At 45.9% G+C, this 26,838-nt stretch overlaps 1 long non-coding RNA gene across 8 annotated transcripts; it reads right to left on the bottom strand.

Moving 5' to 3' along the window:
- Positions 1-10,482: 10,482 nt before the first annotated feature.
- On the bottom strand, positions 10,483-19,053 carry LOC101774050. Of its 8 annotated transcripts, XR_002675867.1 has the most exons (6): positions 18,237-19,041; positions 14,655-15,364; positions 13,201-14,550; positions 13,033-13,075; positions 12,498-12,683; positions 11,030-11,759 (listed from the first exon to the last, which is right to left on the bottom strand). It is a non-coding gene; the product is annotated as an uncharacterized LOC101774050 (long non-coding RNA). The 8 variants fall into 8 exon arrangements; XR_002675862.1 differs by adding an exon at positions 10,483-10,692 and having other exon boundaries at positions 11,229-11,759; positions 12,498-14,550; positions 18,237-19,053; XR_002675868.1 differs by having other exon boundaries at positions 11,030-11,440; positions 11,668-11,759; positions 12,498-14,550; positions 18,237-19,049.
- Positions 19,054-26,838: the final 7,785 nt, after the last annotated feature.

The following is a 26,838-nucleotide window of genomic DNA, read 5'->3' as shown; positions in this document are numbered from 1 at the left end:
GCCTGCTACCACGTGACCGATACAAATGAGGGTACGTTATTCGTGCCAGTGTCAAAACCGACACAAATATTTTTCTAAATGTGCCGGTGTACTTTCCACCTATTAGAATATGGTATTATTCTAATTGGGTTTCACTAAGAGCCGGTACGATTGAGTAGCTAATTCTACTGGTGTTTGTTAGCGCCGATACGTATAGGGGTACTAGTTGTAGCAATGTCGAATTAGGCCGCAATATTTGTTAACCTCTAACTACCGTTGCAGATTAGCGCCAGTTAGACAAAAATAATTGGCAATTGTGTTGTCCATAAAATCCACGATTAGTACCGAACGAATTTCACAAAAAATAGATGCACATTCAAAGGAATATGCATGTGTACATACTAGATGTTCATAACAACAACATATTACTCTCAGCATCATTTGAACATCATCAACTGAACTAAACTGACCACATCATTATAGAGAATATACATTTATTTGAGCCTATTTTAAATTTAAAATTTTTCCTGTTGCAACGCATGAACATATTTACTTTCTCTTCATTTCAAATTGTAGGTCGTTTTGACTTTTATACGTTCATAGATATTATTATACATCTAGACTTACACTATATCTAAGTGCATAGCAAAAATTATATACCTAGAAAAGCCAAACGACCTACAATTTGGGCGGAGGTGGCAGTACCTATAAATTAATCAACTCAAATAGGTATTCAGGTGCTAGAGTTTCATAAAACATTTGTCTTATTTTTTTAAAAAAGTTACTCCCTCTGTCCTAAAAAACAAGTCATTTTAGGTTTATCTTAAGTCAAACTTTCTCAAAACTTTAACCAAATTTATAGAGAAAAGTATCAATATTTATAGCATCAAATAGGCATATTATAAAAATATATCTCATGATAAATCTAATGGCACTGATTTTATACCATAAATATATGATAATATTGATTGAACTTAAAAATATTTGAATTAGAACAATTCTAAAATGACTTTGGACGGAGGCAGTATTCTACATGCATGTGCCATGTCACATGTTATATACGGCAGCTGCTTGCAAAAAAAATATTTGTATCGTCCATGTAACATGTGCGTGGGCTGTGCTGTGAATGATGCGAGTCGCGACCTGGGCTACCCAGTGAACCAACATCTAGCCCTGATGATGAGACGGGCCGGGCCTCGCAACAGCCCAAGACAAATCGTGTTTTTTATTTCTTTATAAGGAAACAAGGCGTGTTTGGTTGCTTCCAAGCACACCGCTAGACGCGAGTAGCTCTTATCTTTGTTTTTTTTAACGAATGAACATAAGACGGTGCCTATTTCATTGATAAAGAGGGATAGTTACAACCGGCTAACTGGTAAAATGAAAAACAAAAACTATACAAGTTATGTGCTTAAACTCGTGCTAGTAGGCCCGCAAGACTTTTTGCCCCGGCTGTTATCCACAAACTGGCTGAGTTCTTGATTTTTACCAAAATTGACGGTACTAATGATTCTGGTGCCAAAATATTTTAGAGTTCTTTTCGTTCCATACTTTCCACATGATCAGTAGCGTTATGCTATGTGTCGTCTTTCGTGAAATTCCTGGCGTTGATGTAATGTTAGTCCACCATTCCAGGCACGTCGTACTTTGCGGCTATTCGTGTCCATATTCGTCTGGTAAATCTGCATTTTACTAGTAGATAGTACGCCGTCTCCATCGTGCATATGCATAGGGGGCAAGTCGGGGAGTGGTCCCAACCTCGTTTTGCTAGCCTGTCTAACAACCAAACCTTGTTCTGCAGAATTAGCCATGCGAAGAATTTGCACTTAGGAGGGGCCCACATATGCCAGATGCTTGCCAGCTTGGGTGTCTTTGTGCATCTGATGAAATGTGCCTTATAGGCTGATGCCGCTGTGTATTGACCGCTTTGCATGAGTTTCTAAGTGATTCTGTCCTCCTACATAGGGTGTAACTTGTATGGTCATATTAGGTCCATAGTGTGGCAAACTTGCTTAGGTGTGTTGTAGTGAAACTGGAGAGGTGGTTGAGGTCTCTAATCTAGTTGTTGTTTTGTAGTGCGTCGGCCACCGTCCTCTTTTTCTTCTTTGTCCTAGCATAAAATCCAAGGGTGATGTCTTTCGGTCATCTTCCCTGTATCCACGCATCATGCCAGAAATGTGTTCGCTCACCGTTTCCAAGATGGATTGTCGTACACGCGGCGAAGAGCAGTCTATCGTGATCGTTACACGATGTTTTGGTTCCGACCCACGTCTTATCCGGGGAAACCTATTCATGCTAGAGCCATCTAATGGGCGGTGTCCTTGCAATTTTGTCGAAGTTTAGAACCCCTAGTCCGCCATGCTCCTATGGCAAGCTGGTTCTTGTCCAGTTGATCTTGCATTTTCCTCTAGAGAGTTCCTTTTCACCTGCCCATAGGAAACATTTTTGGATTTTGTCTATCTCTTCCAATACTTCTTTTGGCGTTTTGAGTACCGTTAGCAGGTACACTGGTTGTGAGGATAACACCACTTTAGTAAGATAAACACGGCCTGCCTGGGTTAAGTTCCTGCTTTTCCAACTTCAGAGTTTGTTTGTTGCTTTGTCCACCAGTGGTTGGGAATCTATTTTCCTTAGGTGTCTGATCGTTAGTGGTAACCCTAGGTATTTGAGCGGAAAATTCTGTCATGTGACCGGGAAGTTGCGTAGCACTGCTTCAATATCTGTGTCGGTACAACTGATAGGTGTGACGCTTGTCTTGTATATTTGTGTGGAGGCCAATAGCTTCTCCGAATTTGAGTAGTAGGTCTTTCATGTTTGTTACATATCTTGTCATGGGCTTGACGAATATTATTGTGTCATCTGCGTACATAGATACTCTCAGTCTTGCTGCTCGGCCGTTTAGCTTGTTTAGTAGCCCTCTTTCATGGCCACTGTCATAAGTCATTGTAGCAGATCTATTCCTAGTATGAAGAGCAGCGGTGAGAGCGGATCACCTTGGCGCAGACCTCTGCCATGCTGTATGGGGTCCATGGGGATCCAGTTTAGCTATATGCGTGATGTTGATGTGGTCAGAATGGCTGCAATCCAGTCTCTCCATTTCGTTGGAAATCCTCTTTGCTGTAGTAGAGTCATTAGGTAGTCCCATCGTACCAAGTTGAAGGCCTTGGATATGTCAAGTTTCATGACCTCGTTTCTATGGAAGCGGCATGCCAGGTTGCGCATGTAGAGGAAGTTATCATGAATGCTTCGTCCTTTAATGAAGGCACTTTGGTAGGGCGATATAGGCTGTTTCATGAATGAAGCTAGGCGCAGGGCTAGGATCTTTGTTATGATCTTCGCTATAGCGTGGATTAAGCTGATCGGTCGGAAATCTTTAATGTCCTCCGCTCCATCCTTTTTTGGAATTAGGATGATGTTGGCCTTGTTGAGTAAATTTAGATTTGCGCAACGGGAGTTATGGAAGGAGTTGATGGCCGCAATTAGGTCGTACTTGATTGTCTCCCAACAATGCTTAAAGAATATGCCAGTGAAGCCATCTGGTCCCGGTGCTTTATTTTTCGGTGTTTGATTGATTGCCCGTAGAATTTCGTCCTCTGTGAACGGGTTATCAAGGGAGGATAGGTCCACCATAGGTAGGTTTAGCGCTAGCCAATTAAGATCGACCGGTCGTGGTGGTGGTTCTCTCATTATGTTCTCGAAGTGATCCTGCACGATTCGCTGCTTATCATTGTGAGAGAACACCCATCCGTTGTCTTTACGTAGCCTCTAGATGAAGTTCTTCCTACGTATTCCATTCGCCTTTAGATGGAAGAATCTCATGTTAGCGTCCCCTTCCTTGAGGTAAGTCCCCTTCCTTGAGGTAAGTTATCCTGCTGCATTATTTTTCCCTTATCTTTTCAATGGCTGCCCATCCCATGAGTCAATGTTTCAATTTGCCCCGCAACCATGTTTTGCCTGATGTCTTGTGCCTCATCCAAGCGCAATATGACCGTCTGGGCCATGTGCATCTTCATTCTAGCCTCAGATAGCATGGACGTGCTCCATTGTTTCAAGGCCCTAGATGTTGCATGTAGCTTGTGACCGAGTCTGTGAAATGGCTCTGTGTGTTGAGTAGGAGTATTCCAAACCTAGAGACTACTTCCTGAAAATAGGGCACTAGCACCCAGAAGTTTTCAAATTTGAACGGGGTCAGGCGTCTGAGGCCTACTTGGTTGGTTAGCAGCAAAGTGCAGTGATCTGAGTACGAGGACGATAGCGCGTGGAGGAGGCAATTGCCGAATTTAAGGTCCCAATTTTTGTTGCAAAAGACTCTGTCAAGATGTATAAGCGTAGGTCTCCACCTTTTATTGCTCCATGTGAATTTTCTATTCTACAGGTTTATTCCTTTGAGGCTGCAATAGTTTATTGCATTCCTGGATCTTCTCATTAGCTTCAGGTTGAGGTTTCGGTTTTCTTATCTCTTGCGCGGTAGATGAGATTAAAATCCCCTAGTATGATCCATTTTGAGTCGTCGGAAGTCCACGCATGTATCTTAGAAAGGCTTCTTTTTCGGGGCGTCTCGACGGGCCGTAAACCGTAGTAAGCGTGAAGGTCGTCATGCAGTGTCTAATTGTTACGTCTACCGATACTAAGTAGCGTCCAATCTGCAGGTTCTGAATGTCTACTGCCGTGTCATTCCAGAGCAGGAGAATGCCTCCTCTTGTGCCTACCGCCAGCTTGTACGCAAAATTATTTAGTCTATAGGTTTCAGGAAGTGTGCCAATGCCGAGTCTACGTTTTGAAGTTTTGTTTCTTGCAGACACACAATATGGCATGGTGTTGATTTCAGTGTTTCATGCACCGTCAGGCATCGAGCTGCCGCGTTTAGGCCTCAGACGTTCTAGGATAGGATGTCTACATTTTTGTTCGACATGATGCTTCTTTAAGCACTCATGCTGGCCCGTATTTCCATGCCTTCATGACATCGGTCACATTGATTGTAACTTTTAACGAGTCCCTGGTGTTGGGAGATGCCCATTCTGATCGTATACAGGTTCTTTGGTTCAGATTACACACAGTCGCCTGAAGGTTGAGGCCAGCAGGGCGTGCAGGTTCGATTGCCAGAAGGTCGCAACCAGCAGCACTTTTTGAAACAGTAGATAAAGTGGACGAAGTAGATTGATACATGTAGTGCAGTTTGATGCTCGACACTTGCCGCTGAAGTTTCAGGTCGCGGACGCTTCATTTACCTCCTGCAGATCCACCACTGTCGTGCCTGCGTGGCGAATCAGTGCCTCGTCCAGCATGTCCGCTCCCTCATCATCCAAGTCAATGATGGCTGTCATGGCCGCCATGATGTGCTCTAGAAGCGGTCCACGGAACATGGAGATGAAGTCGCGCAGGACCTCCTCGATGGGGGCCATCTCATCATTGGAGATGCCCAGCTTGCGCCACTAGTTCCTCTGAGCTCGCTCAGCGGTTGGGATGGAAGGCTTCTTTGCAAGTCGCGCGCTTCTTCTTACCGCCACCATGTCGAAGGCACGTCTTTGCCGGGGGCAGCGCGGCGTCGACTGTTGCAGCAGCGGCGGCCGTGGGGTGCAGAACAGGGATCCCGCTGTTGGTCTTCCATGTGTGGGCTGGAATCCTAGGCTCCGTCTTGGGTGGCCTCTGGAGCCCCTGGAGCCTCCTCAGGGTTCTCTATGGCCACCTGTGCGGCCTCCTTCACCTCCTGGGCCCCCTGCACCGCTTTGGCCGCAACGTCCGCCCCGGCCTCGGCCTGGGCGGCCTAGGTCTCCTCACCTGGACCGCCAGCTTCTTGGTTGCGCTAGCAGCCTCTGTAGCCACGCTGGCCACCTCCACGCGGGTCGCCTTCATCTCTCCTGCATGGGCCGCCTTGGACGCAGAGTCCACCTCCTCGGCTGTGTGGGCGGTCCTCGAAGTCACCTGGGCCACGTTCATGCGGGCTGCTTTCACGAGGGCCGCCTCGGCCTTGTTGGCTTCAGTGCAGGCCTCCACACGGGCCGCCTTCAGGAACAGCTCGGCCGCAACGGGGTGGAGTGCCCCTTCCTGGGCCATCTCGCTGCTTTGGTCCGTCGTCGAGTCCATCAGTAAGGTGTGTTCCACACCTATGGCCATGTTGTCCAGGGCCTTCTCGACGTCAGCCACCATCGGTGGTGGTGGTGCGGCGAGCAGCGCCAGCCGCAGCGTGGTGAAGGCGCGTGGCACCACCACCGGCTCAGACCGGGCTTGTTCCCTAGCGTAGGCATCTTCAATTCCCAGGCGGTCGGCGAGCTAGCAAGCCTTACGGATGTACTCATCAGCGCCGACCATCCAACAGTTCTTCCTCGCATACATATCCACGGGGTTAGCTTGAGCAGGTGGTGTGGTGATTACCTGTTCATGAATGTAGCTCTTCAGTGCATGTGCCTTGGACGTGAAGAGGGATTGCAGTTGAGCTTTGTTCATGTTGCCCAGTCCCTCATCCTCCATGTCGTGCCGCCGTCCATGTCGTGGTGCGTAGTCGCAGCACGGTGGGGACCTAGTACGATCCCGGTGGAAGAGCTCAGCTGTGCCTCAGTAGTCGTCGCTGTACTTTTGCCCATGACCCGGATGTTCATATTCGCCGCCGTCTTCGTCATCACCGTCTCCGCGGTGCGGCGGCCAGATGAAGGCGCGATCGTTGCAGCTAGACCTGCCCGCCCGCTGCTTGCCACGTTCGCGTTCGCGGTTGTCCTGTGGCTCACGGCGTGCGCGCTGGGCACGTCCGCGTCCCCCGGCCCCCGCGTCGTGGGCGTCATGGGCATCGCGCCTGTCGCAATTACCGCGACCGTCGTTGTTTCATCCGCGCTCGTCCGATGGGCGTCTTTGTTCCTGGCCGCTGAGCTTCCGGCAGCCCTCATCATTGTCGCGTCCCTCCGGTTCCCACGGTGACCTAGGTAGGCAGGTTTTGAAGCATGAACGTGCATCCGGTGGCACGCCATCGACCAGCCCATAGCACCACTCGTAACACCGGCGAATTGGCATGATACCCGCCGTGTTGTCGACCGCCTCCTAGAGGTTGCGTGCCACCGCCGTGTAGTCCTCGAGAAGCAGCATGTGGATGAACACTTCGTAGCAGGTGCCTTGTTGACATGACTCCGGCGGGGGCTCGGTGGACATGAAGATTGCCGAGGATCTGTCAGTAGGCTTGTGCGTGAACGCGAGCCACACCTTCTTGGGGATCTCACTCGGGTTCGCCGTCCACGCCCAAAGCTCGATGTGTCTTGTGTCCGTTGGCTGGATGAGGTCGGTGACGATGCACTGGAGCGCGCACTTGTGGTTGACGACCTTCTTGACGATCTCCGGCGTCCAGGCGTGGGACGGGATGCCGTCTAGGCAGAGGCAAATCCTGTAGAAGATGCGGAAGTCGAGGGCGTGCGTGAGGCTGCGCTAGGTGCGAAGGCAGATGTTGATGCCTCCTCCTATAAAGCATCCTTGGCGGCGCGCCTCTGCCACGTGGACGGCGTGCTCGAAGCGGATCAGGTACGGCTCCGGCTAGTGGACCGTGACGGAGACCTGCCCTCGCTGCAGTTGGAGCTCTCGGGTGAGGAGGTCGGCGATGTCGCGTGCTCCGATGTCACGTGTCAGATGGAGTGCCCACAGGACAAGGGTGTAGGATTCCCAGTGCCGCACATCGTGCTCGAGACGAAATGAGTTGAAGATGAACATTTTATCCACATCAGGGCGCGTGTTGGGATCCCCTATCGCCATTGGCGCCACTCTAGTAGGCGTAGTTGGTGGTGGTGGTGGTGGTGGTGGCGGTGGAGGCGGAGGATGCAATGGCTTTGGCTGTGGATGGGGCTACGGATGGTGTCGCGTTGTCGACCGGCGATGGTCAGCAGCGGAGGGGCACGATGCTTTACAGAATCGCTCCCTGTGACTTGAGCGGCGGCAGCGGAAGCAACGTACCGGGTCGTGGCAGGTAGCAGCACGACGGTCACGAGCCAAGCAATTGAAGCAGCGCCTTGTGGTAGCTTGATTGAAGGTGCGCAGGGCTGCGGTCGGTGTCCGCCTTGAAACCTCTCTGCGGTGCCGGTCATGTCCGCCGTGGCATCGGAGTAGGTTGGGTGGCGCACACTGTGATGAATGCCCTCTATGGTGCTTGATTGGCACCCACTCCTGCCGCGCTAAGGCTTGCTGAGGTGAGACCGGTGTAGCATGGCATGTGGGCACCTGACGCAGGGCCCTGGCTCGCCATGTCCTTGGCGCCTCGCCGGAGTAATTGTGCCGTGTCCTCATCCCTTCGCTGAAGTAAATGCTGCTTCCTCGGGAGGAGGCGTGCTTGGCTTCAGTGTGGTGATGATGTGCCATTGGCCGGAGGGGGCATTGAATCGCCCCCTCCTGACGACCTCCGCATAGGTGGCCCTCAGATCCGGCTTGGCAGAGGGCGGATTCTAGGCGGCAGGTTGCGGATCCGTCGATTGGGCCCGCAAATCCGGGTTCTCCGGCACGCATTCGTCGTCCACGGCGGCAGGCCGGCCGCGTTGAGGTGGTGGGCACGGGGAGTCGAAGAAGAACTTCTCCCAAGAGGAGAGGGTGCGTGGGGTGGCAGGTGGGGTGTGGGGTGGCTCGGGCTGTAGTTGGCAGGGTTCACGGTGCAGGATGCGTGGCAGGGTGGGTTGTGCTGCTCTCGCCGGCTGATGGTGGGGCGGCGGCGGTGGTGGAGGGGGTCGGGGTCGGGCAACATCATTAGCTCTTTGTGATGTTCGAATGTTGGATGGATGGGGATGGATTAGCTTTTAGCTAGGTTGGCGATTTGCTTTAGCTTCATTTGTTGTTGCAAGTCGCCACGACACACATGCAAGTGTGGTGTGGGACGCGACAAGCCATCTTTAGACGATGGCAAGCATCTTTACCGACCAAACATTCGTGTGGTTAGGAAAAGAGGGCTTGGCATTGGCGACAATACATACCATGCGCTGTACCTATGAATTTTTTTATTTTTAATACTAATTAATACGGTAATTACAAAAATAAACACCGAAAACAAAACATATCGGAAGTATACCTAAGTCGTCGAACGAGCAGACGAAATCAAGTTTTCGTCGACTCATCAGACGAAATCATCGGACGAGCGGACGAAATCGCGTTTTCGCGTCGGTCCAGCGGACGAAAGGGCTCGCGTGTTGCGCGGCGAGCGGAGACGTTGGTCGTCGAAGAGGGCCAGAGAGTAAGAGAGCTCGCGCTTGGCGCCGGGTGCGGGCAGCGGGTGTCTGGGCCATGACTGCCGGCGGCATGAACTGGGCGGCAGCATCAAGGCAGGGCAGTGCCCGGCGGGTGGGCGCATGCTGCAAAGCAAAGCTCGGCGCCGCCGGCTAGAGGCGGTCTGCGCCAGTCGCAAAAGCCTCCTCCGCCACTACGGCTTGATCCGACGCGAGGGATCCGCTGCCCAGGCTTAAGCCCGCGAGCGCTCCGGCTTGATCCGACGCTCGGCGCGCAGCTCGAGCCCCGCCGCGTGTGCCCTCCGTATCTTCGCGCAAAAGAGGGCTCCGCCGGCGTACCTGTAACTCCTTCGTGGCCTCGTGCCACACTCGAGCCCCTGCTCGCTGGTTCTATTCCCTTTCCTCCATCCGCTCCCCTGCCGGCCGGCTGCCGCTGACCGCACGCGCGTGTGGCGGCAGAGCTGCGATGTGCGCAGCCCTGCGTGCCTCCGCCAGTCCGCCGCCCCTCTCTGTGTGCTATGCGGCTTGCGTCAGATAGCATGGATTTGATTTCCATGAACAAAGCCGGCGGATGGTGCGGAGGACAAAACAAGCGCCAGTTGAGCAAATTTGCTTGATTAGAGAAGGCGGGTGGTGCTCGGCAGTCTCGGCGGTGAACGGCAGCGCTTGCGGGAGACAGCCGGAGACGGCGAGCAAGGCATCCAGTTTCCGTCTGCTGCTCGGACTAAAACTAATTTCGTCATGCAAATTCGTCGGCTCAGTCGACGAAATTATTTTCGTATTTGTAACGGACGAAATTCTCTAGATTTCGTTCTTCCATCAGACGAAAATAGATTTCGTCCTACTGTTAGACGAGATTAGGATTTTTCGTCCGCTCACTAGACGATAGTGCTATATTTTTGTAATTTTATGATATTAGGGTTTATTTTTGTAATTGATGTATTAATTAATATTAAAAAAAACTCCTGCGCCTACTGGAGTACGTGTGCTGATGTGCCTAACGTAACGGAATGCATGAGGGGCAACGCAGGATGTCCAGTTAGCTCCCATCTGCTTTATTTGTCCATCTTTGCGTATTTGTCGTCCAGGTACATGAATAATAATGCATCGTACGTATTACACCGTGCTACATTATTTTCCCCACCCGGGCGAATGGAAGAAACGTGTCACGCGCATTTTAATTTTCTACTAGGATCGTGACCGTGCGTTGCTACGTGCAACAAAACATTTATATTGCAATATACTGATCGTTCAACGAGGCAACAATAATACGAAAATAAGCACAAATATTAAAAACAGTACACAAATGTTGCTACGGTCGAAATAAATTATCTCCAATAAGCATTAATTTTCATATGGACAATCATGCACAAATCATTGTATATAAAAAACAGTTGTCTTCTCAAGCCAACAATGAACAAGTCAATTTCCATTGGTGGCCATCAGAACCTGCCACTAGAGTGGTCGACGATGAAGCTTGTGCACAGCAATACAGCTGCCCCAACTTCCAATTAGATGTGCAATGCTCAAACACCTAAGATATAAAATTTTGATTGGAATATCAACAACCACAATTATTTCAAAAAAATCACTTTCCCACAGCAAAGACTCCTAATTGAATTGCAAGTTCTGAGCATCCAATTGACTTTACTTAATTCATAAATAGAAGTTATCTTCACTCATTACTTGAAATCATGTAGGTACCTGGTGAATATCCTAGAACACAGAGGCACCATGTGCACCTCCGTTAAGATTTAACGTATATACATGCAAGGTATGAAACTTGCACCTCTATTTAAAGATAATATATACAAGCAAGACAAGATGAATAGACAAAGAAATTCTATGGAGTGCATGATTTCTTCATGGAGTTTTAAAACAAAAATGGAACATGCATGTTAATCACTGGATTTGGCCTCAACCTAAATCATCTGTTACAAAATTTGCGATGCACATGGCAAATATCGATCCCGGAAGGCTGAATCATTTTAGCATTTTTAACAAACATGTCATAGGCATGCTTCCTCCTGCTGATGCTAACTGATAAGGAACCAAATAAACAAATTAGACCTGTTAGGGAGGAGTTTGTCGAAGGGTTGCTAGCACTAGGTATGTTGAGTGTAGGGATGCAGCAGTGCAGGCAACTGCCATTGAAAAGTACGAACACCAGCAGCATGGCAGCATCCCATGCGCCCCTCTTCCAGATGTTTACCATCCTAAGTATTGTCTGTCTCTGTCCACCTATTTTTCATATCAACACGTTGCAACCATCTAGCTTAGGCCTGACTCATGAGAAGCAATAACACAGGATCGTAAATAGTGATTAAAGTGGAGCATGTAAAAAAAATGATCAATAAAGAGATCGGTCAAAAATCACTTGCATTTGGATTGGATACAATTGTAGAATGGGAGAGAAAGAGGAAACAGAAGAACTGGCAACCAACAACCGGATCACGAACTATCTAAAACAAAACTACAAACCCAGCAATAATGTACAGTACGACATTACCCGGACTCACCGGCAACCGAGCCAGAACCTGATGTGCCGCTCGATGTTGGAAGATAAGTTTGCGAATCCGAGTGTGCCATTGCAAAAAAGACCTGACATGCAAACACAGTGAAATGAATTGTAAGCTATCAAGCATCAAGTATTGATTAGAAGCTATGAAAAGAAAATATTCAAGTGGACCAAGAGGAACATATGAAATTACAGGAAAGTATTCTGCCCTTTACAAAAGAACCCTAAGCGATGACGGGAAAGTATTATGCCCTTTACTAAGGAAGAAGAAAAATTATATGGTAATTTTTAATAAAGCTGGTAGCATTTCAACCTTATGCACCAAATATTGAGGTTGGATGTACGATATAAGCTTGCCAATGTTTCAGTTATGAAAAAAAATTATTGAATAGTGTAATAGACTATAAAACTTCTGAACTTCAATTTTCTAATCTGAATGTAACCTTTTGAAAGTATGAGCTGGTCACGAGCTGATTAGCATTACAATATTGTAATATGAAAAGAGAACTCTTTCCAATCCGAGCTGATTATGATCTTTTTTCCTAAATCAGCGTTGTTCAAGATCTGTATGAAAATCCAAGAATCAAGTTCATGGACTGGCCTAACATACTATACAAAAATGAGGCATAGACATTGCAGTTAACAGTAAGAAAAGACACTGATTTTAGTTGTCCTCAACTGTACTGTCTGTAATGTAAGCAGCACACTACAAAGATAACCAGTGTAATGTACTAATGTCTGCCCAAATTCCACAGACAAAACAATTAATGACAGAATGTAGGAAAATAAGAATGATTAGGTGAACAAGTTGAAAACATCACCTGTTTTGGAGCAGGTCCTGCAGGAATTTGGACCATCTTCGACGTAACTTCCAATATATCTTTTTACTGGCAGGTAGTTCATTTTCCACAGGTAAATGATGCTTTTCTGGCCACAAGTGAATCCTTAATCCAGAACATGGAGCAAGATTTGTTACAAAAAACAAAGTGTCCTCTGCCATTTGATCCCTTCCACACGAAAAGAGCAAAGCTGTCAAAGCTATTCATCATATGTGGCAGTAATCCAATTTAAACTTCAATGAAAGTTTTTAAATGATAAACAAAACTTCTAAACACATATAGATAGCGATTGAACCCTAAAATGTCAGTCACCTACCAGCTTTTTAATATCCACCTATTTTTCTCATGCTCATGCTTTCCTGAGAGAACCATGGAGAGTCAAGATGAAAAGACACCTACCTAAACAACATTATAATTCTAGCTGCATCAAGCAGTACACTCCATTTTTCAATTTGCATTCTGGTCATATCTATTCCTACGCGAAATAGCAGGGTATATTTGAAACGCAGATGCTTACCTGCAGTAGTGATGGCTATCTACCTTTTCAGCTTGGTCAGTGTCTACAGCGAAGAGAGGCCACAAACAGCACACAGCTTGTTAATTATTGGGATGTTTATAGTTACTGAGCCCTACTTGTCCTGATTCTTGCTAAAATTTTAAGAATGCAAAGGTAAGATGCACCTACACATTCCTTGCAGTGCCTTGTAGTTTCCAGGTAGTGACATGCTCTTGTAGATTGAAGGTAATCTCATGAAAACAGACTAGCGACTGGTAATCAAAGCCAACATGCAGTATTAGACTATCAATGATAAAAAATGAAGTCTGAATTGTTTTACAGGCACTCTTACAGCAGGTTTTCTGACAACTGATATGCAAGACTACCACTCATCATTGCAGTAGAAAAATGATAATTTAAACTTGAAATGCAAGAGGAGGTTATCAGTGTTTCAGTTAATTAGATAGATCAGCTGGGAATTAGCCCATTGCACACATCTAGCTAATCCTACTTGTGTTAACACAAGAGCTTGTTAAATTAACACGGAGGAGATAGCATTTTTTTTCAACCTCTATGATTCCAATTTCATCAGTATATGCGTAGTCCATAATTGACTTATTGGCATATTTAAAAAGGTATACTTTTGATGTCTCAATCTCAACAACCACCATGTAACCCTCTAATAACCATGATATTCTATATGCAGTATTGAGAAATCTAAAGGTAGAAAAATATTAGGGTGCGTTTGGTTAGGCTGTGGCTTTTGAAAAAGCTGCTGTGAGCTGTGGAAAAGCAACTGTGAGAAAGCAGCTGTGGGAAAAGCAGAAGACAGGAGCTGTGAAACTGTAAGCTGTGTAAGAAATACCTGTAATACCCCTAAAGGTCTGTGGGTGTGTTTATAGGCAAATTGCTCGTAATAAAATAATGTGTTTACTAATTCACATGTAAATAACTATTTTAGAAAGGAAAAAAATAAATTTTATATGTTCTTCATCCATTAAAGTGATTGGTCCACATAAATAGAACAATATCCATCAAAACTTTTATACAATAATGCCATCCCTCAACATTATTGTCCTCCTCTCACACTAACCAAAGCATCAGCTATTCTAGTACAAATGGTATTCATGGTATCCTCATTCTCCACATCGTCACTCTCATCTCCTTGTGTTTGTCTCGTGCCACTTGTATGTTGTACCAAGTACTCCTCCTCATCATCATATCTCTTGAACTCCTTATCACACAAATTGCTATCACGGATAAAATTATGCAATGCAAGACAAGCCATAATTATATGCTTCTGAGTACGAGGTGAGAAACGTGGCATGCCCTTCAAAATACGCCACTTCTGCTTTAAGACTCCAAAAGACCTTTTAATGACATTACGAAGAGATGAATGCAAGAAATTGAACATCTCGTACTTTCCTTGAGGAGGCCCTGAACGTTGCCGAAATTCTGGTATATGGTACGTGCTTCCTTTGAAAGGCGCAAGATACCCAATTCGGTTTGGGTAACCCGAGTCCACAAGATAATATTTTCCTACAAAACCAAGTTAGTAAGATACATAATAATACAAGTATTGCTAACTTGATGAAGGAACCATATATATCTTTAGGAGGCACGGGAGATGAAGGAAAATTTACCAATGCATGATTGAGGATACGTGTGTCATGTGCAGAACCCGGCCACCCGGCAACCGCAAAGGTAAACCTCATGTCAAAGTCACAAATAGCTAGCATATTTTGAGATGTATATCCATGATGGCATGTGTGGTTAACCACTTCGTCCACTGGCACTACCACTTTAACGTGTGAACCATCTATTGCTCCAATTGCGTCTTTAAGTATGGCCAAAAACGGTCCTCTCTCACCCTTTCATGCTCCATAGAAAAAGTAGGATCTCTCGGCTTAATGTCCTTATCTAACTTACGCAAACACTTCAACACTTCGTGAAACTTCATGTGAACTGTCCAAAGTGACCGTGTGAAATGATTTTTAGCTTGTGAAAAAGATTGTGGTCCTCTGACGATCCACAAGAATATTGCCAATGACTCAGTAGATGAAACATTCTTGCTTGATGTCAATCCGTAGGTAGAGACCAGCAAGTCATGAAGTTTCTCAAAAATCTCAGTGCTCATCTGAAACATCTTATAAAAATACCTCGGACGTGACATACACCTCATCACCCATTGAATTCCAGTTTCTGACGTTTCCCTATATTCAGCTTTTTGCAAATACCGTTCAGTATACAAGTTGCCCATTTCTCCAATAGCACCAGCATGCTGTGCAAGTTCAGCTAGCAGTAGTAGTCCTTTTTGTCCTCCTTTGGCTACATCTCCCAATCTATCATCCATCTACATGAGACATTAGTATATTAATAATTAAATACAACAACTTTCTTGACAATACTAAATGAAGAATGTCAACATAAACAAATAATAATAGATAAATAATGTTTCACATCTCCAAGCAAATTATGGTTCAACATAAGATAACTTATTTTGGTTCAACATAGGGTAACATATGACAAGAAAATAATTTGACAAATATGGAAACAAATCAGTGACGCTTCATCGTCTCCTTTTCTAGCTCCCTCTCAATCAAATCGAGCCTTTCTTTCATTGTTTCTAGAGAGCTAAAGAGCTCCCTAAATTCAGGCTTAACAATTAGGGAGGCGGTTGTATACATTAGAGCAGTTCCTTCTTGTACCCCACATTCTTTCACCACCTTCATAGTCTCTGCAATGGTAGGAACTAGGTTGGTTGGAGGAGCTGATGATGCTTCAACACTTGTGGAGATCCTCTCTGCAGCATTTTCTATCTTCAAACAAGTGTTTTTGTACAAACGAAAGAATGGGCTCTTCTCATCCTTCTCTTCAACACCACTGGAAGTTCTTTTTCCTAGGTTCACTGTCATATCCTTCTGTGTAGGTTTTGGTACCTCATCCACATCCTCATGACTTGCCTCATCGGAGGATATATCTCCAGGACAGGATGCAAAAGATCCACTGACATGTGCTTTGCCAAACAAGATATGGAGGTCATCAAGGAACTTGGGTCCTTGTTTTCGAAACTTCACATGTTGGCATTTGATTCCTTTCTCTATTGTTGCATCTTTAAAATTAAAAAAAATAGCAAGGCAACCAATAACAAAGAATAGGAAGAATATATTTAAAATGGCAACATAGTTCTTATAGCAAGATGTTCATTCCACCATTCTTCTGAGCAGTCAATAGTTTGTTTTGCATCATCCCATCCAAGACCAGTGGCACAATTATTGAACTCCATAAATAATACTCCTTTTTCAGAAGATCTAACTTGTTCTTCAATTATTTTTTTGTTCTCCTATCACCGGATTTTTCTGCAAACTTGGAAACAACATTCTTCCCACCGGTAGTAGTGAAAATTCCTAACGGCCTATTCACGGCTTCAATCTCTTCTTTGCAGGCATCAATCAAATGCCTTAAAAAAGCATCACCCCAATCTACCTTGTCACCCATTCTTCAACCAACCAAAAATAAATCATAAGAATTCTGTAAAGCTGTAGCTGCATGTAGTGAGTATGTAGTGAAGAGTAATGAAGAGCGGCCACAGGTAACAGTACAAAATGCACAGGAAGTATGAAATGCACAGGAAGTAGTTTTGTAGGAATTGAAACTCTAGTACGAAACATTCTACATGACTCAATCCCTAGATATTCTGTATGAATTTTGTATGAAATTCTAGTATGAAATTCTGTATGACCCAATCCCAATCCCTAGCCATAGGTAACAGTATGAAATTTTAGTATGAAACATTCTGTATGAATTCTTTCTACAATATGACATTTTTTCTGCAAGGTAGCATGATTCTTCTCCCCGTTGTCATTGCATAGAGAACTGCTATGACCGGTGCGAATGTTCTTATCCAGGTGGCCTTGATTTTTCTTTGCCCTCCTACCACCAGTGCATTTTTTTCCACTAGTAATGGAAGCCCAGGATTCGGTCGAGCATGGAGTGCGGCTTACCAGATGGATGGATGAGCAGGGAGCAGCGGACGCCTGGCCAGCGCCCGGCAACTGGGGGCGACGGGCGGCGGGGTGCGGCGGCCAGGGTCGTCGGGCGGCGGCCGTCCGGGGGGCGGGGTGTGGTGGGCGGCCGGGGGCGACGGGCCGGCGACCGGGGTTGGCGGGAGGCGGACTGGTGACCGAGGGCGACGGGCGGCGGCCGGGGTCGATGGGTGTCGGGCGGTGGCCGTCCGGGAGCGGGGAGTGGCGGGCGGCCGGGGGCGCCGGGTCGGCGGGAAGCGGACCGACGACCGAGGGCGGTGGACGACGACCGGCGGTGACGGGCCACCGATGGCGGTGCGCAAAGAGACGGAAGGGTATGCGGGGAGGAGCGGACGGACACGTCGGGAGAAATAGATCGGGGCAAAAAACGAATCGTTACCGTCATAATCAGTGGCAGGTGGGGAATTTTTTACCCCAAAAGCACTTGAAAGCAGGGGAAGGTGCTTTTAATTTTGTACTAGAGCAAAAGTTGTTTTTGGCAAAAACACATAGAGCTTTTAGCCCTTTGATCGGCTTTTGGTTTTTGCAAAAGCAAAAGCAGGTTGGAAAGCCCAACCAAAAGGCACCCTTAATCCAGTTGCAAAACTCGAATATACCAATCATGGTAAACCTCAATGCAGCTTTGAATTTGATGTTTATATCAATTGGAACTCATGAAACCTATCTCAAATAACCAGTTTTATGAAACTCAAAATCTCAGCACCTATCTCAAATGGTTGGATGGGCCTGGAAGATAGAATTACAGGGCTTCAGACGGAGAGGGATGGGGCGGCAGATGGCCAGGCTGCCATTTTGAAAAGAGTACGAAGCTTCAGTCACAAATATTCCCTCCCTGACGAATACTAACCAAGTTGTAAATATTAATCTAGAATCTGCAACTGCTAATTAGCATTTTGGCTGTAAGTTAACTTCACTTATATATATAGCTTGCATATATCCTTGGCATAGCTAAAGTTGTACTCGTTCCTACAGGTGGGACTGAATAAATCTTTGATTCTCATTTTGCAAGAAGAACATAGCAGGTAGCAGCATCCATTTGTTATAACTAAAGGAATACTCATATTTTGATAGAATACAGTAACAGTACATTCTGAAAAAACAAAGATATTATCATCAGAAAGGTGTAAAATTATCCCCTGTAGGCAAATAATCAGGAGTAGTGAGATGACAGCGGCGTACCAAGAGCTTCCTTCCCACGCGGTGGTGAGCGTTAGGCGCAAGACGGCGGCTGTTTCTTCGTCGATCTGAGGCTTGTCGTGCGCATGACGACGACGTCGCAGGGAGCGGCGAGGACGACGGTGAGCAGCGACACACAAGAGCTCAGGTCATGTCCTCGTACGCCGCCCGTGCTTCCGCCACCGCCACCGCTGCTCCTCCCCTGCCGGAGTCGATCCGATCAGAGGCTTGGTTGTCCAAGCTCTCTGCCCTGGAACTGCGCTGGCCTGGGGTAACGAAGATCCAGCGCGCGTCGAGGAAGACCCAATCGCCGCCTGCGCAGATCCGCCGAGCGTGGAGGCTTTGTGCCTAGGGGAGCGCGGTAGAGGATCCTTGGGTCGGAGGGCGGGGCGATGCTGCGAGGATGGGGGGACCTGTTTGGTTGTCGTCGCCGCATCGAGGTCGTCCTCCCTCGCGGACGGCACCGGCGTGTTCGTGGTGGCGTAGGCGGCGTCCGGAGGAGATCGAGGTCGTCCTTCCTCGCGGACGGCAGCCCGAGGAGATCGAGTTCGTCCTCCTCCTCCGCGACCACGAGAAGCTGTAGAGAAGAGAAGAGATAGAGATGGGCCATAGCATGCGTGGAGTGAGCTGCGCCGAGCACCGCACCCACTGGGAACTGTGCAACTGCCACTCTGCCCACTCATCATAGAGTCAGCAACCAGCTCTGTGCCTCTGTCGGTTCGGTTGTTTGTTTCTCCCCGGGACTCGACGGAGCAGCTAGGAGCGTTTAGGACAAAGTGACGGTATTTCTTCATTCCTGTCAAATTTGCTGGACTCTTCCCGGTCTCTCTCACACACACAATGCTCAGGGACGAAAAACAATAAAGCCTTGCTGTTGTTGATGGAATGGGGTCCGTCCCCGTTGTACACTGGACCAGGAGCAGCAGTGGTTGTGCGATGGCAACTTGATCATGGTGTCACATGCTGGTGGACGCATGCATGGATACACGGAGGGTTAATTTTGCCCGATGGGAATGTATATATTTTAGGACGAGGTTTAGATCAGTAAATAATACTCAGATCGTTTTGAATTTAGATTTACAACATTTTACTATATATCTAGATATAGTGTATATATAAATGCATAGCAATATAGCATAATATCATCATCTGCGAGCTGCTGCAGCTACGGCCGCTGCGTGGTCGTACCGAGGGGGCAGGAGAGAGGAAAGGAGGAGAGAGAAGAAAGAAAAAGAGAATAGAAGAGAGAAGAATGAGCTTACATGTGCGCTCCAATGCCAAGTGTCATCCACATCAACGAAACTTAAAGTAGGTAGGTTGTCAAACATGAACGGTGTTGGCAGTTGGAGGGTCAAGAATACCCGATTCTAGAATTGAATGGTCAAATCAAACTCATGCGATAGTTGAAAGGTCAAAAATGAATTTCATCCTCTCTTTTTTTAAGAGTGGTGCTGGTCAGCTGGTGTAGTGGTGTGTGAGTGTGTCTTGTTTCCCAATCTTTATCAAGAATATTGTTGGGTCTGGCTAGGCAACCTCTGAGTTAAAAACTGGGCCGAGCTCATAGTTGTGTGCTGGATTAGGGAAACGAGAGAATTAAAGGTACGTTTGGATCCAAGTGCTAATGAGTGAAAGTGTTAAAGTTTAGCACTTTTTATGCATTAGCCCATCGAAACGGGAGGGTTGCTCTCTCCAAAAAGTGAAAAGATTAGCCAGTGGGGAGGAGCTAATGGGTGCTAATGGCTTGTGAAAAGATAAAAAGGAGAGAGAGAAAGGGGAGGTGAGGAGATAAAGAGGCAAAATTGACATTTAATGAACTTTAACTCTATCTATTAGTCACGTCTCCAAACAGAAGTGTTAATAGGTGGAAGTGCTAATTTTAGCACTTGCTAAACTTTAGCAATAGTACGTCTAAACAGATCATAAGATCCACGAGACCAAGTGCGTCTAATTAGTTGCTTCCAGTAGTTGCTTCCAAGGGCAAGATAGCAGTATTGCGTCTCGTATCCTTTCAAAAGAAATTCTAATAATATAGCTCAGTTTGCTGGATTAGCTAGGCCGGCGACTTGCTTTCGGGACTTTTATTTGCTGTCGCGCGTAGCCGCTGCAACTGCAGGCGACAAGCCACCTGCAGACCGCCGGTGGCAGGACCAAACCATTCGTCCGATGAGGAAAAAAAAAAGAAGCAGCAGCTCTGCGTTGCGACGACACCATGCGCGATGCGCCGCCCACCGCATGTTACGTGTCCTGCCAGCTGTTTCTGCTGCTACGCAGTAGAAAAGTGCTCCAGGGCTGAAGCCAAGCGAAGCCACCCCAGAAAATGAACTGCATGCAGAGCCGAAAATGTGGCTCCCCACCGCTCCTCCCCTCCCTGTCGCATTGATAGTACCAAAATATCCCTGAAATTAGCTTAATTTTCACACAAAAATGCCACCCAGCCTCCCAACCGACACAGCTCGATGCGGCACAACAGAAGAAGGGGCCGCCGGCCAGGCACCAACAGAGGAGAGCACGCGGTGGCGAAGGGCTGCGCCGGAGCCGGTGCGCACAGCCAGACACCGGCATGGTGGAGATGGGACGGGACCGCCACGGCGGAGACGGAGTGGTGCGGCAGGGCCGAAGTGAGACGGCAAGGCAGGCCTGGTGGATATGCGGTGTGACGAGGTTAGAGCGAGATAGCGAGGGAACTGGGTACGAGGCTAGAGCAGCGCATGATACTGGAGTAGTGCAGCAGGGTCGGATGAAGCGATATACGGCGAGGGAGAGAAAAGAGATCAGGAGATGGATGGCGAGACGGAAGAGACGGGAAAGAAAAGGGCGGACGGATAAGTTTGGAACTTGTGGCAAGGAAAGAAATGCTTGCACTCCGTATGCGTTAAAAAGAAAAAGAACAGAGGCAGATTAATTAACAAGGAAGAAAATGATGCGTTCAAAATAATGGTATGGGATAATCTATACATTCATATATTATTTTTCATTTTTCATATAAAATCACAAATAAATATGTTAATCTATAATTATTATTCATTGACTTTTTATATGAAATCATATTATAAATTGAAAGAGCAAATATAAACTCATATGTACAAGTCAATAGATAAGGATGTATTTGTCGTACATACATCTATGGTCCACTAGAAGGTTTGGACAGTCCTAAATATAGGGCTGGACACCGGGACACATCTAACACGAAGATCATGGCGCAGGACGGCATAGTCTACATAAAAAGATAGGAACTAGTCGAGGATTAGGAAATTACTTATTGTAATAAGAGTAAAACTCACCAACCGGCCTGTAGCCCTGCCCCCAACTATATAAGGCGAGGCAGGGATCCCCTCCAAAACAATTCAATCCAACCAACACACAGGACGTAGGGTATTACGCAATCTAGCGGTCCGAACCTGTTTAAATCGTGTATTTGTGTTTACCTTCGAGTTCCTGATCTCGATGAGCCTCACTAACCAAAACACTATCTCGGGCACCCCCTCGGTAGGTTGCTGGGTCTAAACACCAACAGCTGGCGCGCCAGGTAGGAGAACTCGTCGGAATCCACTGGCGAACTCGATGGCACAAGTCATCATCAAGCCAATCATTGCATTTGAAGCAGGCGTGACGTTCGTCTTCGGCTCCTGGGTTTGCATGGCAAGTGGCGTTGGAAATTTTCACCGCCACATTGCGCTAGCCCCAGAGAAGAAGCAGCAAACCATGAAGCTCCAGCGCCAAACTCTGGAAGATCTTGTCGAGAATTTTGGCGAATTTTCAATTTCTGACCTAGTTAAAGGATAGAGGGACAAGTCCGATTACAACTTGACTTCTTCTGCTGGTCAGATTGACTTGCACGAGCCGACGCATAAACTATCGTGCGAGTCGAATTACCACCAGAGTCGATTCCCATTCGAACTCTGCAACGCGACCACTGTTTATCAGGCAGCCCTATCCAGATCACAATTCGATACGGATGCGATCGAGGACCTCGACTACTACTCGGATCCGGACGAGAAGACTCCTTTATCATGTCCACAACAAGGTCTGGTAATCACATCAACTTCCCAAGACAGATTCATCTACTGGTCCAACATGAAGCCACCTGCTCTCGCTAAGGACGACAATTTGCGCCTCATCGCCTACCTTGACACCCTGTCGTACCAGAAGGGAACTCCTCTGTCGCCCATCTACGAGAAAGGCAGCACCATGGAGGTCACCACTTCAAGCTCAGGAATCTACTCCCTGGAATGAGAACTCTTCGCTCTCATTACTGGACAAGAGGACGAAGAAGAAGAGCAACGGGACACAAACCCGCGACATGAATGTCTCCCGAATAATGTCTCGCAGGATGAGCTCACCACCAACGTTGTCGGAGAAGAAACCAAAGCCCAAAGAACTCGACGACGAGCAAGAAACGCCGCAAGAACAGAGCGCCGCCGCTACCTTGCAGCAGACTTACCGATCCAGAACCTGGATAACGCCTTTGAAGCAGTTCAAATGCGTCACCATCATACTCCTCTGGCTACTGTCGCGTCTATTGATCTTATTACCCGTGCGATGCCTCAGAACAAATATACTAGACAGTTGACTGAACTGGTGGAACTCGTGTACTGGGAAAGTGATGCAAATTACAGATTGACCCTCAGCCTGATTCTTCGATTCAAACTAAGGCTCGGGGGCTATTCCATATGGAGTGCGGCTTTCGTTGCACTTCCATATAGAATTTAAGGTTGAAGGATACAAGACTAAAGATAAATGAGGCTTGAGCACATTCTAGCCGCATGGTAGTGCTCGGGTACCTTTGAAGACTCAACCCGATGGAGCAGAACTAGTCAGTGAGGTCTACAAAAGTACTCGGAACTGCTACATTTGACCTAAAAAAATACTCGGGAGCTTGTCGTGCACACATCTATAGGCCCACCATAAGGATTGGATAGTACTGAATATGGGGCTAGACACCAAGACGTATCTGACATGAAGACTATGACGCAGGACGATGTAGTCTACGTGGCAAGACAGGAACTAGTCGAGGATTAGGAAAAGTACTCGTAGCAATAAGAGTAGAACTCGTCTAGTTGAATCCAACTAGTATTTTTTAACCAATCAACTTGTAACACTACCCAGCAATATAAGGTAAGGCAGGAATCCCCTCCAAAACAGTTGAATGCTTGTTCGGCGCCGTGTAGCTAGCTCCCCCCATCTTCTTGTATATTCAGCCTATCTATTATGTATGCATACTCCTATGTATAGTATATATATATTGTGTCATCCGGTACAAGCTACTCCTTCCATAACAAAAAAAAAGGTGTTGTCCGGATACATAGCCAGAAACGTATAATTCTGATAGAGGGAGTAGGCAGAAGGTTCTCGGAAACGATTCCCCTGCAATACTGCAAAATAACTCGCTGCTAAGTAGTCGGATCCACACGTCAGTGGGACGAGTTCCTCTGCAGTTACGTAGAGGATCAGGCTCATCCCAGACCCCCTTATGGTATTGGGCGGCAGCTTACTTTATTCCAACGTTATACACTTAGCAGGCACTCCACACTTGCACGTCAGTCAACTATACCTAACATATGTCTGATCGGACAAGGGAGCGCTTTGGTTCGTGCATGTGCATGCATTGCATGTACCCCTGCAAGCATCAAAGTGACTGGTGAATGCTAGCTGATGCTTTGTTTTGACAATTAAACTTGACAAAAGGGAGATCGTATGAAAGAGGGAACGCATGGAAACAGAAAAAACAGGGGAAAAAGTAATAAGGAGAAAAGAATCATGCAAGCATCAAAGCATGAGCTACATATGTAGTGTAACACTAGACAATAGTAAGACGAAGGGCTTAGTTAAGCACGTGATAATTGCTGATCACTGAAACTAGCTAGCAACGGCTGTTAGTATAATAAGCAGGGAGGCAGCTGCTTTAGAATGGTAGGTAGGGCCATGTTTAGTTACTCCCAACTCCCAACTTTGACACTATGCAAAAAGAAGATTCTCCATCACATCAAACTTGCGGTACATGCATGGAGTACTAAATGTAGATGAAATTAAAAACTAATTGCACAGTTTTGTTGTACTTTGCGAGACGAATCTTTTGAGCCTAATTAGTCAATATTTGGACAATAATTCACAAATACAAACGAAACGCTACAGTGTGCTACAGTGCTGTAACAGTAATTTAGCACCCCCAAATTCGCCAAACTAAACACGGCCTAGATGCCTAGATGCGAATGCGATGGCCCCGCAGTGGTTCCACCACTCGCATTCCACTCCACTAATCCAGCTAGCGCCGCTTGTCCCTCAGCTGATGTGACGGGGATGTGGATGGAACCTGGAGGTGCATGAATCCCGTACGTAGCAGTCGATCGATCGCTCGATGAACAGAAGAAATTGAACACGAAGTAAACGTGCGCGATCCATGAGCCACGCCGCCGTGCAATTAATAATTAGCTGCCGGCTTGCATTGCTTGTCGTTTTCTTTTAATCTCCTAATAATATACTCCTTCCGTCCCAAATTACTATTCATTTTAACTTTTTTTTACATAACCTTTGTTGTGCACTTAGATATATACTATATCTAGATTCATAGCAAAAATTATACATTAAAAAAGTTAAAACGAATAGTAATTTTGGACGGAATGAGTACTGTAAACACGTCCTTATGCGCGTGTACATCTTGATTAAGTTGTTGATTAGAAACAAAACGGAACAAAATAGTTAAGTGTTTTCCCTTTTTACATACTCCCTCCGTCCCAAATTATAGGTCGTTTTGACTTTATTAGATTCATAATCTTTGTTATGCACTTAGATATACCCTATGTCTAGATGCATAATAATATCTATGTACCTAGAAAAGTCAAAACGACCTATAATTTGGAATGGAGGGAGTATACGATATGATGATGTTTATGACAAGCTACAAATTAAACACATATGCTAACGACAGATTCCAAATAGTCTTCTAAATATGTGTTTACTCGATTTCACGCGTTTCTACAATATGGAAACGGAACCGTACATCGAGGAAAAGAGAAACTAGACCACTACATGCTAAGCTAAGTCAACCATATGCTTGTTCATCATGCCATGGTAAAGAACATTTGCACATAGCGAATCCCGTGTGATCACACTAATCTTTTATCGGAGATTATTTTGGTGGAAGACCCAAAAACTGTCAAGATTGCATTTCTTAAAGTATCTAATTTTCTTAATGACTACATTGGCTCCGCATTGCCAAGAAGGGGTCAAATTGGTGGAGCCCAGTGGGGTGATTGCTTTTACAATGTGGCCGAGTACTAGTGATCATTAATGTTAATCCCACTCCAGCACCCTTAAATTTGTTTTAATCCACACTCCCTGATGTCAATGGAAGGCCAGTCTCAATGCACAGTTTCATTGCGCTGTTACCTACTCCCTCCCTCCCAGAATATAGCTACGTTTAGGTTTTTCTAAAGTCAAACCTTTTTAGCTTTGACCAAGAATATCTCTAAAAATAATTTACTTTCAATGGAAAATATTACATATTATGATAGTTTGTTTCATGATAGATCCACTAACATCATTATTATGTCATTAATCTTTTTGATTCTTTCGTTATTCATGGTCAAAATTGAAAAGTTTGACTTTGAAAAAATCTAAACGTAGCTATATTCTGGGACAGAGGGGGTAACTGCAAACTTGGTAACTATGCATGCTAGGTTTCATGAGGATAAAACTCATCTCTCATTTCATGAAATGCCATTCTCTCTTTCCTCATAAAGATCGTGCTAAGTCAGCAAAATTGTTGATACGGCATAGAAATTAATGCTGATGAAACTCTTTACGAAACTCCCACTGAGACTGGCCTAAGAAACTACATTATTTGACTTTGTCATATGTTTTTTTTCAAAGTACAGTTTGGGTATTGCCCCATATTGTTTTCTGACCCTCAGTTCACGTAGAATCACCATTCCTTGTAGAAAAATATTATCTCGGGAAGAGTTAATGATGTCTGAAATCTACTTATATGAAGTATCAGCCAAGGTTAGCACCTTAGTAAAACCACTACCTGATATTTAGCACACCTCATCGAAGGAGTTGAAACATCTCTATAAATGTTGTTGCTTTGTGACGAGCATCAGGAAGGTAACCATCGATCATCAAAGCGTTTATATATACTGGTGTTTAGAGAAGTTGAACCATATAGGAGAGGTCGTAAATGAATTGCTACATCGATCGTCAGTTAATTTGTTGCTGTCTCTTTCCCTTCTTTTTCCATATTTCAACAGGAATGTAAATAGCGAAGAAGAAAATGCACCCGAGGGTCATATGGTTTATAGATACAAGTATGCTCTAGTTGCAGCTTGCTACTACCTCTGTATTGAAATATTTATCATTATTAACTTTTGATCGTGATTTTAATCATTCTTCATATTCAAAAAAATATGTAACTATCATTTATTTTGTTTATAATCTACTTTATCATCAAAGATACTTTAACCAGGGGTAATGAACGCGTGGTGCTGACTGCTTTGTCAACAAGATATAATCAAGTGAAAAATGCTGACTTGTTGATGGATCGGTGGAGAAGAAGAGATGGGAGCAAACAGCATCAGCAATAGTCGATCTGGTCGGTTGATTACAGTCT

This window comes from Setaria italica, chromosome IX (genome assembly GCF_000263155.2).
Source record: "Setaria italica strain Yugu1 chromosome IX, Setaria_italica_v2.0, whole genome shotgun sequence".
Taxonomy (NCBI): Eukaryota; Viridiplantae; Streptophyta; class Magnoliopsida; order Poales; family Poaceae; genus Setaria; species Setaria italica.
Note: the sequence above shows the minus strand (reverse complement) of the source record. Positions and strands in the feature narration are given on the sequence as shown.